The following is a 13,329-nucleotide window of genomic DNA, read 5'->3' on the forward strand; positions in this document are numbered from 1 at the left end:
TTTAATCTGGAAGGATAGTTGCTTTGTGAAGCTCCTCTAAAACTCATGTTCTCATTACTTTATGCTCGTTGCTCAAAGAAAAATGGAATGGTGGCTGATTATTTTAATCCCCACACATCGGCATGGATAATAAGATCCCCAAGACAGCCTTCAAGGGAACTATGTGATCAGCTAAATCTGTTGAGGTCACTACTTGCATCAATAACTCTTACATATAAAGATGATAAGATTGAATAGAGATCAAGCACCAAAAGTAAATTTTCATCAGCTTGCTTATACAACTTTATTAATTCTATAGGGGTGAAATGCAAATTCAGCTCAGCTTTATGAAGCATCAAGGCTCTCCTAAAGGTGAAGTGCTTTCTATGGTTATGTTGGAAGAAGAGAATCAACATTAGGCACGTCATTGGCAAAAAATTGGAAAAAAATTTGGAGGGTTGGGTGTTATGCCAAAATCCAATTGAGACAGTTGATCATTTATTAGGTGATTGTCTTTTCTTTGCTACTTTGTGGAAGGTAACCTATGGTCAAATAGGAGTTCCTCAATGTCACTATAATTTTGAAGGCCTTTGTTGTTACTAGATTAGAAGATATTTCTCTTCTATCGCTCGACCTATTATCTTATCTCTCATTGGGACAATCACTTGGAGCTGTTGGAAAGAGAGGAATGTAAGAATTTTTTTAACAAATGCTCCTCTCTCAGTTCTATAGCTTATGAATGCATCAGCATGTTTAATCTTTGGTCTAATTTACATGAAGAAAACTCAAGTCTAGAGTATGAAAAAATTTGATCAAAAGTCAAATCTGTACCAGCACTTGTTCAAGACCCCTGGTCCTGAATATTTGCTCCTGAATATTACTCTGATGTTATAGATTTCCAAGCTACAAGAAAAGCTTTGTAGTTTCTAATCTTTTTTAATCTGTTTGAAGCTTCATTTTTTTATCTATGTAAGCTACTAAAATGTGGCTGATGGTGGGTCTTTTTATTTTTTTTTTATTTTTTAAATTTTTTTATATTCCTATTTCACTCTACTTATCATTCTTCCTACTTTTCACTTTGTAAATATCTGATTACTGAATAAATGCTGGGTGGCTATGTGCCTCCCTTGGACCTCAAAAAAAAAAAAAGACTAGCTAGTTGAAAAAAAAAGATCTAAACCAGCAAGCAAAATGACATTGGGTGAAAATTGAACCAAAAGTTGTGGAAAAAAATTTGAAAGTTCTTCTTCGAATGGCTTAGATTATAACGTTTTATTTATTCTCTAGCTAGCATTAAATCATATATACGCATAAGGATGAGGATAGTCTACGTGCAACATGAACCTCATCTTTTTCCTCATACATCTATCGAGGTGTTCTTTTCTAATGCAATGGGGACTGGGCTATGTGACCCCTTGTGGTCCTCTCCCCCTACCTGCTTATACCATCGAATTAATCTCACAAGATTTCCCAAGCAAATTCTCATTGAGGGACCTATTACTTTGGTTCTTTCAGGCTTTCTTATGCTATATCATGCTGGCTTTTGCCTAATTTCTCCTACTTTTAACTTTATAACCTTCGTGACTCTTGGTGCCTATAAAGTTAGAAAATAATAACAATCATGTTTAATGCATACAAGGTGTTTTACTAGTTAAACTTTTCTCTATGAATATATGAAGTCCACTATAAACATCTTTACATATTAAGAGAACTCTTAAGATCTAATTATGTATAATAAAAGCCCTTGAGTTTTGGGACGTGGGACTAGACCCTACAAAATCGAAGCCTCCGCTGCACGCCCGTGCTCTTAAAACTAGAGAGAAACACCACGGACGTTTCTTTCTTCTTCCTCTCCCCCTCTTTAATTAAGGGGCGCATGCGAAATGCTAGAAGTTGCAAGGCACTTACATTAAGGGATTATCTAGTGTTTAGTATAAGAAGTCATTAATTATTGTAAAACTCAAAAAAACCAAAAAATTATGTTGCTAAGTTGATCCTTATGAGTAAGTATTCGTCCATTAAGATAATATATTCATAGTTTATCAAAAAAGAATATATTCATAGATTTTAATTTCCAAATTTCGCTTCAATATATGTTTATTTTATAAATGAGACTTTGTCTTTGAAGTTTAAATCTTAGCTCTTGAATTCAAAAAGTTATGAACAAAAGTTGCTGCTGGCCTCAATTTTAGTCTCTCAGCAAATATTTAAAGTGTATAAACTCTTGGTTCTAACAGAAAACTATGAAAATATTTTTTCCCTACAACTAAAATTTTCAATTGAGCTTGAAAAAATAATGATCGGAGGTACATAATTTCTGCATTCAGACTAAAAATTTTTCTATACCTCTTAGATGGAGTGAAAGCTGATTATCCACTGGCAAAGGCACCTGGCAAACTCAAAAAAAAAAAAAAAAGGAAGGAAGAAGACTCCAATTGAATGGTAATATCGTCACTCATAATCATATATTAAATGGTCCAGTTCTTACAAGTCAAAATGACAAAACTAGCACACAATTTGACTCAAGATATAGCCAGTATGCCATGACTGGACTGTAAAGTGGTGTTTGTATGTTTCGATCTCATTTGCTTAGTGAAGGAAAGGGTTTTTTTGGCTGCTTCTAGCAGTGGTAGCTTTTGGCAGCCGCGTTTGTTTCTAAACAGGTACATTTAAATCGCCGTTGAGGATTCCGGCACTGCAGGCCGCACCGGTGAGCTGCTGCGCGCGCTCGGCCTGCGGGTCCCAGTCGGTGCGGTGGATGACAGCAAGCATGCGCACGAAGCTGGTGGCCCGTGCCGCGAGGCGGCCAAGCCAGAGACCTTTGAAGTCGAGTCCTCCCCAGTAAGCAAGCCCGACTGCAACTGGTATGCCGACGAAATAGAAGGAGCTGAGGTTTGTGATGGCACCGGCCTGCGCGCTCCCTCTCAAGACACCGCACCCCGTCGTCTGCGGGCAGTTGCCCAGCTCGCACATCCCCAGTATCGGCAGAACCGATGCGGTGAGAACCACGATGGCGGGGTCAGCGGTGAACATCCGGGCCCAGACATGCCAGACCGAGACAGCCAAGCTGAGCGTAATGAGACCAAGAAGGAAACCGGAGGAGAGGCCGACGAAGACAGCGCGGCGGGCACGGTCGGGGCGGTTGGCCCCGAGCTCGTTGCCGACGCGGGTGGAGACGCCGTAACTAAGGGAGGAGGGGAAAATGTAGAGGAGGGAAGTCGTTTGTATCAAGATGCCCATCGAGGCGACGGTTGATTTGGGATTGAGTAGGAGGCCGCAGAGGAGGGTCATGATCTCGTACCACCACCTCTCGAGGCAGATGGAGACGCAGCTGGGGAGGGCGAGCTTTAGAAGAGAGGACCAGTCGTGGAACCTCTCGGCAGAGGGAATTATTCCGCCGGTGCTTTTGGAGACGCCGGAGAGGTAGAGGTAGGCAAGGAGGAGGAGAAGGAGGTTGAGGTTGGTCCAGACAGAGGCAAGGGCGACGCCGGGGATGCCGAGGCGGAGGATGGAGACGAGGAGGTAGTTGTTAGGGAGGTGGAGCAGGGAGGCGAGGGTGGCGGCATATATAGGCGACGGGAAGGGTGATGAACTGGCAGCGGAGGTTGATGCGGAGGGGGCGGAGGCAGGACTGAAAGAAGAGGTCGGGGAGGGAGAAAAGAATGTAGGACTGGGCGGCGGCGGAGATGGCGGCATCCTGGCCGCAGAGGAGAAGGAGCGCTCGCATGTTGGCCCAGATTAAAGCAATGGTGATGGAAGCCGAGAGGAGGAGGAGAATAGTCCGCTGAAGGGAGAGGCCGAGGAGGGGGAGCTGCTTAGCACCGAACGCCTGGCTGCAGATCGGTTCCATGCCCATCGCAAGCCCGGAGAGGACAGAGTAGCCAGTTATGTTGGCGAAGCCGATGGCTAGGGTGCCGCCGGCGAGGGGGAGGCCCCCAAGGCGGCCGAGGAAAGCATGGAAATCATAGCGTGGGAGTAGATGAGGAGGTCGGTCAGCGCCATAGGGAGTGCCAGGCTTAATATAGACTTGCCCTCCACGAAGGCAAAGGCGAGATCGGTCGGAGGAGCCGGAGCATCCTCGGATGGGCTTGTCGCCGTCTGCTGCTTCTGGACATGGGGGGCAGTGAGGAGGCCGTAGGGGTCTTCATGGTGCTCGCATTGGTATGCGGAAGGGAAGTCCAGGATCTCAGTTTTACACATGGCTTCAGCTTTGCCACAGAGAGGTGCTCCAAGGGAGGGGATGGGTTGGTGAGGCGTTTCTGTTAGGCTGCTGACACACCCACGACTTTCCCTAGAGGGTCTCATTTGCCGCCTGAAAGGCTCTGGAGGGAGAGGAGGAAAGCAGCTTGTGGGGGGGGGAGGGTGCGCCGGCTTGGTGTCGGGGGATGGTATATATAGGACGAAGCCGCTTAATTGTTCCATGGGAAAATTATCTACTAGTCTCTAAACTGATCCAGAATTCCTTTTAAATCTCCAAACTTTTCAATTGAAATAAAACGTTACTGAACTGTTAAATATTTATTTTTAGATTCCTGCAATCTACTACTATCATTTAAGCCCATTTAAATGATAAAAATATTTTTGATGATTTAAAAAATAAAAATTAACCTTACAGAAACTTATTTAGAGATGGATTTTAGATTTATTTATAAATATCGCCCCTCTAACTCCCTCAACTGAAATCTTTTCTTAACACCGCATCTCCAATCCTATGCCACCGCCACCGCCACCACCACCACCCTCTTTTTTCACTCCATTTCTACCAGCAATTAAAGGTGATAATATCCCTTTTACACCCTCTATTTTTCCTTCTCTTCCCCTTCCTATTTTTCTTCTTTTTCTTCTAATCTCTCCCTCGTTCCTAAGCCTCTTTGGATCTATAGCACGGTCTCAGCTGATCCATCTTTATCTCTATTTTGTTGGTCCTAAAATACTGTCACTCATTTTAAACTAAAAAAAAAATGGTCTCCATTATTTTATTTATAGTGTTATTCATTTATTGTATAAATAAATAGTTAAATATATTCTTAAGCATTTATTTATTGTGTTATTTAATAGCTTGATATGTAAATGGATTGCTGATATCTGTCTCATATTCTCTTTATCAATATGTTATACTATATATTACTGATAAAATAAGTAATTGTAAATAGATTATCATATAGTGGTGGCAAAATACGGACAAGAAGAGAACATATTGAGGGTGAACCGAGAGAGCACGTTGGATAAAATTGCATATGGGATATGCAGTAGGTGGGACATAGATAAAAATATTTTGATACTGAAATATCAGCTTCCCACTTTAAAAAACTCTATGTTTAAGCTCAAGAATAATGAGGATGTTCAACATATGCTTGATTTTCATATTGCACTGAAGTCTCCATCAATAGAGATCAATGTGGAGACTAACCTTAATAATAGATCAAAATCTACGCGTCTAATTGATTCAGGATAAAATTTTTTCTTTAAACTATTTTATTATTAATTAATTCATCCGAAGTTCATTGTCCACTGTAATTATTTCATGTTTTTGATAGCATAATTGGTCCACAAAATGTTGGGAGTATGGCTCTCACGGTCACAGTTTTATCCCAAGGTTCTACATCCGGTCTTCGATTAGCTAGATCATGGGAGAATGCCATAACAGACATTGATCAAGTATTTAAAAATGCAACTCATTTTGAGAAGGTGCTAAGAAATTATTCAATCACTCATAACAAAAATTATCAATTCATCAAGAATGATAAACTAAGAGTTGCTATCAAATGCATCAATAAAAATTGTCTGTGACGACTGGATGCATCAAGGGTTGGGCAGCAGGAGACCTTCAAAATCAAAACCTTCAGTAACACACATACTTATGGTAGTGGCATTGGGAGGGATGGACATCCAAAGACATCAAAAATATGGGTTGCTTGTATAGATCAATTGATATCAAGAAGGATATTCAAAAAGATTTTGGCATTCATCTTCCTTATAGACAAGCTTAACTTGGTAAAGAGGTTGCTTGAGTTGCATTACATAGTGAAGATTATGCAATTTGATCTTTTGTGATGGTATGGTGAAGCAGTAGCCGACACTAATCCAAAAAATTTTTTTGTACTTGAGTATCCAGATGGATATTTTGAGAGGGTGTTTATATATTTTCATGTATGTTTAGTTGGATTCAAGAGTAGATGTCGCCCTTTATTGTTCATAGGTGGAACCCATATCATTAATAGGTATGGTGGTGTTATGCTTTCAACAGTGGCACTTGATACTGAGAATAGAATGTTTCCACTAGCTTTTGCTATTATGAGTGTAGAGAATTATACCAATTGGATTTGGTTTTATGAGAAACTCCATGATGTAATTTATAACAATGAAGATCCTTACTATCATCAATTATGTTCTATTTCAGACAGAGCAAAAGGATTGACAAAAGGTGTGAGAACATCATTTTCTAATGCTACCCATGGTTATTGTTTGTGGCATCTAAAGGAAAATTTCAAGAAAAAATTTGGTGGGTTGTCGGTAGCGCAAAGAGAAAAGGTGTTGAACCTACTTGATAGCGTAGCTTATGTACTACAAATATCACAATTCATTGGTTATATTAGTAACATAAGAGAGATTTCGCTGAAGACATGCGAATGAATTAAATGTGGCTCAGATATTGATCATCGGCCAAATGCTCTATTTAAGGGAGAGCGATATGTGGAGATATACTCTAATATTGTGGAGTCATTTAACAATTAAGCAAAAGAGATGCGACAGCTTTCAATAATTTTTATAGTAGACATGCTCCGGTATAAGATGTATTGAGATTTGATGCCTCAAGATTCGATCCACACTGAGCCCACAGCGAGGTCCAAGATGATGAACGAAGTCTTACGAGCCCAAAAACAGTCCAAACAGATATACATACATACATATATACATATATACATACATACATATATACATACATACATCCATACATATACATACATACATACCTACATAGGGGCAGACTTCGATAAAGTTGATCGGATTTGGGCTCAGATTCGATCAGATCAAAACTGAATGATGAGAGTCTTATATCGATAATCCAAGCTATTGGATGTGGTCTATTATCTCAAAACTACTTACACACTTAAAATTATATGATTTGAAGACCCCTAATTTATGCATCAAGTGATCAAAAAATACATCTAATTTAATTTTATTTGGACTGTCCAACTTTTTACTTGATGCATAGGCTAGGAATCTCCAAATTATATGATTTTTTTGTGTGCAAATAATTTTTAATGTAACACGTCATATACAATAATTTGGATCATTGATGTAGATCATCTATTATAAAGTTTGATCTGATCGGATCTGAATCCAAATTCGATTGATCTGATTCTAATATGACTATATATATATATATATATATATATATATATATATATATATATATATATATATATATATATATATATATATAAAATAAAGAGACTGTGCTATATACGCCGTATGAAACCGGATGCAGCTATCCATCTATGACTTTTTGTCCCGATTTTATTAAAGAAATAGAGATATTGATGATCGCATGAGGCGCCAAGATATGGTGCATTATATGCACCCATCGCATGACAAACGGCCGTACATGAATATGGATCATGTGGTGTACACCGCATGAGATCGCGTACAGTGATAAGTGACACGATGTATCAAACCGTGCACTGCATCGCGAGTAACATGGAGGATTCGTGCTCGACAGCAAGCTTGACATAAGATCATAAACAATACTTGGGCATTAAGAAATCGAAAGGCCTAGAATCACATCAACAATTAAAGATGGCAAAATTGATCCGATTCAATGGGTATGCACCCTATCCAAATCCGATCAAATCTGAAAAATTAAATTTGATCGGATTTGAGTTTGAGTTTGGGTAAAACCCAAAAACTGTAGCATGGATATGGATAGGATATGGGTAGTACTGTTTTCTACTCAAATCCGAATCCAAATCTGATCCGAACCTATGGATATGGGTAATACGCGAACCCATACCCGAATATATATGTTTATAATTCTGTTTTAATAATTCTGTTTTGGTTGATAACATGTATAAAATTATTTTAATTATTTATATGTTCTATGTTAAATTGTAATTTTATTTCTATATTTGATTTATATAAATTTGGACTTATAAATTATGTTCTATATTGAATTGATAATTTTATTTTGATTGATAATATACATAAAATTATTTTGATTGTTTATTTTTTTTTGAGTATGGGATAGATACGGGGAGGTATGAATTAGGTATGGAGAAATGGAATACCCGTGGGTATCTTCGAATCTGTTGGATACGTGGATGAGTATCTTTTTTTTTTATCCGATCATATATCGGATAGAATTTAAATATAAAATATTAAATTTAAATTTAAAAATAAATAATATAATATTTGATCTAAATTTTATCCATTGTCATCCCTATCAACAATGCGGGATCCTCAGTTTTTTTTTTTTTTGGTTAAAATGGATCCCCGTTCCACCTCCGCAAAGAAGCTCGACCTGTTCCACGGTTTCCCAAAGACCTAACTAGCCCTTAAATCCGTGCAAGAAGTCACCAGTCTGAACCCTCTCACCTGTAAATATCCCGCGCATTCCCTGTACTGTAAATATTTACTAATAATATAATCAATCATGGGGAAGCACCTTTCTCCTACATTTTACCCTAAAATAAATTTATGAAATACTGGGAGAAAGGACCACTTTAATTGTATCCAGGCGCACTACGGCCATATCAAGCCAAGAATTGGCCAGGGATCGACATGAGTTCTCTTACACAGGCGAAGCATGTGGGTTCTCAACCTTGAGCCTTCGATGGACACATTCATATGATGAACCCATCGAGTACCCCTAAATATCTGATTCTCTGCATCTGCTGCTTTGAAAACAGTCACTTCAAGATTTTTATACAATTTTATTGGGATAATTCAGCTTACTTTTTTTAATACACAGTCTTTCGATCGCATATCCATCGATTATAGACGATAAATCATCAAAACTACATTCTAGAACGAATTTTATCTTAATTACGATACATCATCTGATTTTCAATCGATTTGATAAGCATAAACCACCGACTATCAATCAGTAAATCGATCAGCAGCCAATTATTCTCAATTTTTCTGATAAATATAATTCAACCATAGCGACTTAACTGATTTCATGGTCTATGACCATCGGCATATCAGAATTATCGATCGATAGTCATTCGAATTTCTACAGTTACCAACATATAGTCGACACATTCAAACTATCGATATAAAATCGCTATACCGAAAATCGCTAGTGTAGAAAGTGCATAATAACTACATACCATGATCAGTGGTGGATATAACCGTCCATTTCACGATTACATAGTGCCGAAATAAGCAGAATCTACGTACCTAATCGTTACAAACAGTTACCAACAAATTTTCTATAGAAAAGAGATAAATGAACAGAATTAATAAGATACTTCTGAACTAATACTTTATCTCTTTGAAAACTCTATCTGCTATTCACCACTCTTCGCTGACTTAAGTATCAGAGAATCTTCATCGAACATAATTTCGATCAGTATAGATTTTTTTTGCAGATGCTTTTTTTGGACAATGGGCGCAATAGAAATTGACCACAACAAATCTTATGTTCATTTTTCTTTTATTTCATTTGCATTATTTAGGCATCCATCTATAATTGGAAAGCATGTGCTTTGTCGCCGTATATTGTCCGAAGAGGGAGGTGAATTGACAAGTGAAAATCCAATCGTTTAAACTACCACGCCCGTCGTGTTTAGATTGGGTCCTGCTAATTGACAGTGGTTAGTTAGCTTGATGGACTTCGATGCGTACTCTAGTTCCTGGGACCCACTTGAGCCGGCTGTTCAAAAGGATTGGATGAAGCGCGGATTCTAGAAGACAAGGAGTCTTTAGAGGTGCCACCTCTCAATGGCAAGCCAATCGGAACGGATTCTCTACGGTACCCTTTTCGGAGCAGATTCATACGGTACTTAAAAAATAAATAAATAAATAGCAAGTCAATGGTAAGTCAATAGCAAGCCAATCGACCACGCCTAGGAAGCAAGCAGAAAGTTTGCAGAACTTTTACAACTTGTGTTTGCCGACAATAAAAGACAAATACATAAAACTTTAGATGGATTCAAATTTTGACGTTACAAAGACAAATTACTACGCAAGTCCTGGTTGTTTAAGTTCAAAAAAACCAAGGAGCAGGACCCTTGGGGGCCGTCCCTTTCAGAGGATGGGCTTTATTCAAAAAGTAGTGGTAGGGATTGGCGCTGGAAGAGAAGGGGATCTGTCAAGTTGGGATGTAAAAGAGATCTGGGCTATGCTTCATAGAATGTTTGTTGGTCATCACCGTTCCAAGATGGGTCCTCATATATCATACTAACTATTGGGGTAGGTCTTCGTAACATGATCGACCTCAATCTATAATTCATCTCGATAAAAATCGACCTCATCAGAAAATCGTGGTCTCCAAAAAATCAGTCTCACCAGGAAACCAACCTCGTCTGAAAATTGAGAGGTCAATGAGTCCGACCTCAACATTACATGGATGTGGTGACAATCTAAGTTGAAGACTACATCGGCCAACGATCGATCTATTTTTTAAGTGACATCGACGAGAAATCAACATACTTATCTGTCGCGACAGTCCTGATCTACAAATTAAGTTCTTCAACTACCTACAACACATGATACTTCAGATCGGTCATCTATCGACATGACTTACCAATGCTACTTAGCAAGCCCAGGACCGCCGGCACGCGGGTCATTCACCCCGGACCACTTCCAATCTCTTTCATCTTGCTCCGGCTAGTGACTGACCTGGATATCGATATCGGCCAAATGCAGGCGATCAAGTGAGGCTGCAATGCAGTCATGTCGAGTCACATCAACTCGCCTCATTTTGAGGTCATACTCTTAGTGCTCTGCTCCACGCTGTGATTGGATACCACAAAGTCATTAATTATGCTACATGCATGCGATAAGGTCTACCTCTACGATCGCTCATCGGACAAAAGGCATGTCTGCTGATGAGGCCATTTAAAGATACCTCCATATGACACCGTATGACAAGACGTTATCGAAATACATTCCTGTCCTTTTATTCTTCATCCTGCTCTCTCTACAAATGGAGGTAAGAAAAGACTCTCAGGAGTTATGCACGCTCAAACACTGAGAGCCTGAAACTCTGCCTCACTCGCTCTTCTACCTTTTGAGCTGAAAACTGACTTGAGTATCGAAGTGTCTTCATCAGAGCCATCTCCAGTGCGAGCCTTCCTTGCATGTCTCTGTGCTACCACCAGATGCAGTCGGTCGACTTTTCTGTCCGATCCAAGTTGATCTTGCCTCCGTTCGTCGCACCATGAGCCTTCGCTCTCATTCTCAGCCCTTTCGACTGTGTCCTCTCTCCAATGAGTAGTCATTCTCCATTAATTTTTTATCGTTCCACACTCAGACGTAAGGATCCGACTACCCCACCAAAGACGGACTGCAACAGTTTAGCGCACTAGATAAGAGAAGGAGAAACATCCTTCTAGGAGTTACAATGGCCAAGACGAGAGCGCAAAATACTTCTCTTAGTTCCACTCGACGCTCATCATGGCATAACGCACTTCCAGCGACCTTCGAGGAGCCGAGTGGCTCAAGACCGGAGAAAATAGCAGGCCAGCAACAGCTTGCTACCTTGGTACAGTAAATTAGAGTACTCAGGAGGCTATGCACAGTCTCTAACAGACTGCAGAGTAGCAGCAACAGCAACAATGGCAGACAAAGGATTCAGCACTGCGGGACACATGCTCCAAGTAGAGTCTCTGGCCTCGTTCTCTGTCCCGCCACTCATCTCAATGCTGCCACCAAACGGCTTCTCAACCTGTCTGATGGTTGCCACAACCTGACTCTCAGCGCACTCTTCATGCCACTTTCGATGTCGTCGATCCCCTTCCCCTCGATGAGCTTCATGCAAGGGGAAGAGGCCGCGATCTTCATCAAGATCTTCTTTCGGAGAAGGTTCTACCTTCGGATATTCTAAGCGTCCCGATGAATCTCAGCAGTGATTGAACGAATACGACTTCAAACTAAAGGAGTTTGATCATCGCTTGAATCAACTGCAAGCAAACAACTGAGATCCCATCGGTGAGCTCGGCATCAGCTCACGTCCGTCCTTCTCTTGATGGATTCTTGATGAACCGATTTCAGGTCGATTCAAGATGCCATAGGTGGAACTGTACGATGCTACCACCAATCCACTCAACCAATTTGAAAGCTACAAAGCTCTCATGCTTCTTCAAAGGACATTCGATGCCCTCCTCTACATCGCCTTCCTGATCATCCTCAGAAAAACTACTCGAACATAGTACTCTGAATTTCAACCAGAGAGTATCCATTCATTCGATCAGCTCAGATAACTCTTTTTGGCGTACTTCGATACCAACCAGAAGGCACCGCAGACATCTGACAGTCTTTTTTTCATCAGACAGCAAGATGGAGAATCTCTATGAGACTTTGTGGCATGCTTCAATGCTGCCACCCTGGAGATCTGGGACCTCGATGAGTCGATGGCCATTGTGGTCATGAAGTAGGGACTATACAGCTCCAAATTCATCTATTTTCTAGATAAGATACTTTTTTGGATATTTATCAAACTCCTCAAGCACACGCAGAAGTACATTCGAGCTATGAAGGGCGAGAAGGACTGACATCGATCTGAGGACAAGGATCCGAAGAAGAAGATCAAGAAAGAAAAAATCTCTGTGGAACCCAATCGAGTCCGCACTGAGAGGGAGGCCTCACCTGCCCGATCAAGCCCGAGGCCAAAGAACTTTAGCCTTAGGTATAATTTCTACACCCCTCTAACCACTCATGCACAGATCCTTATGGAGATAGAGGGGGAGGACTACCTTCGATGACCCCAGTCGATGAAAATAAGAGCAGCATTCCGTAACTGAAGATGCTATTGTTGGTTCCATCGTGACTACGATCATGACATTGAAAGGTGCATCGAGCTGAAGAACAAGATCGAAGATCTGATAAGGTGGGGATACCTTTGGAAGTACGTGCAGCACCGACCTATGCAGCTGTTGGATGACTCTCAGCCTCAGTCACAGCCCAACAAGGGAGTTCATACTCAACCTACGGTGAGCATGATTAATATGATCTTGGTGGGACCAAGACTTCGAGGAGCCGACGACTCAAAAAGCTCCTCTAAATGTTGATGACTGAATGACAATATCGTCTTCTCCGAAGAAGATTTGCTAGGAGTCCAAACTCCTCGTATTGATGCTGTTGTTGTATCAATGACGATAGCTAATTATGATGTAAAATGATATC

The 13,329-nt window shown here is 40.5% G+C and overlaps 1 pseudogene; it reads right to left on the bottom strand.

Moving 5' to 3' along the window:
* Nucleotides 1-2,568: 2,568 nt before the first annotated feature.
* Nucleotides 2,569-4,179, bottom strand: LOC105054361 (protein DETOXIFICATION 49-like; annotated as a pseudogene).
* Between the last annotated feature and the right edge of the window lie 9,150 nt (nt 4,180-13,329).

Source organism: Elaeis guineensis, chromosome 11 (assembly GCF_000442705.2).
Source record: "Elaeis guineensis isolate ETL-2024a chromosome 11, EG11, whole genome shotgun sequence".
NCBI lineage: Eukaryota > Viridiplantae > Streptophyta > Magnoliopsida > Arecales > Arecaceae > Elaeis > Elaeis guineensis.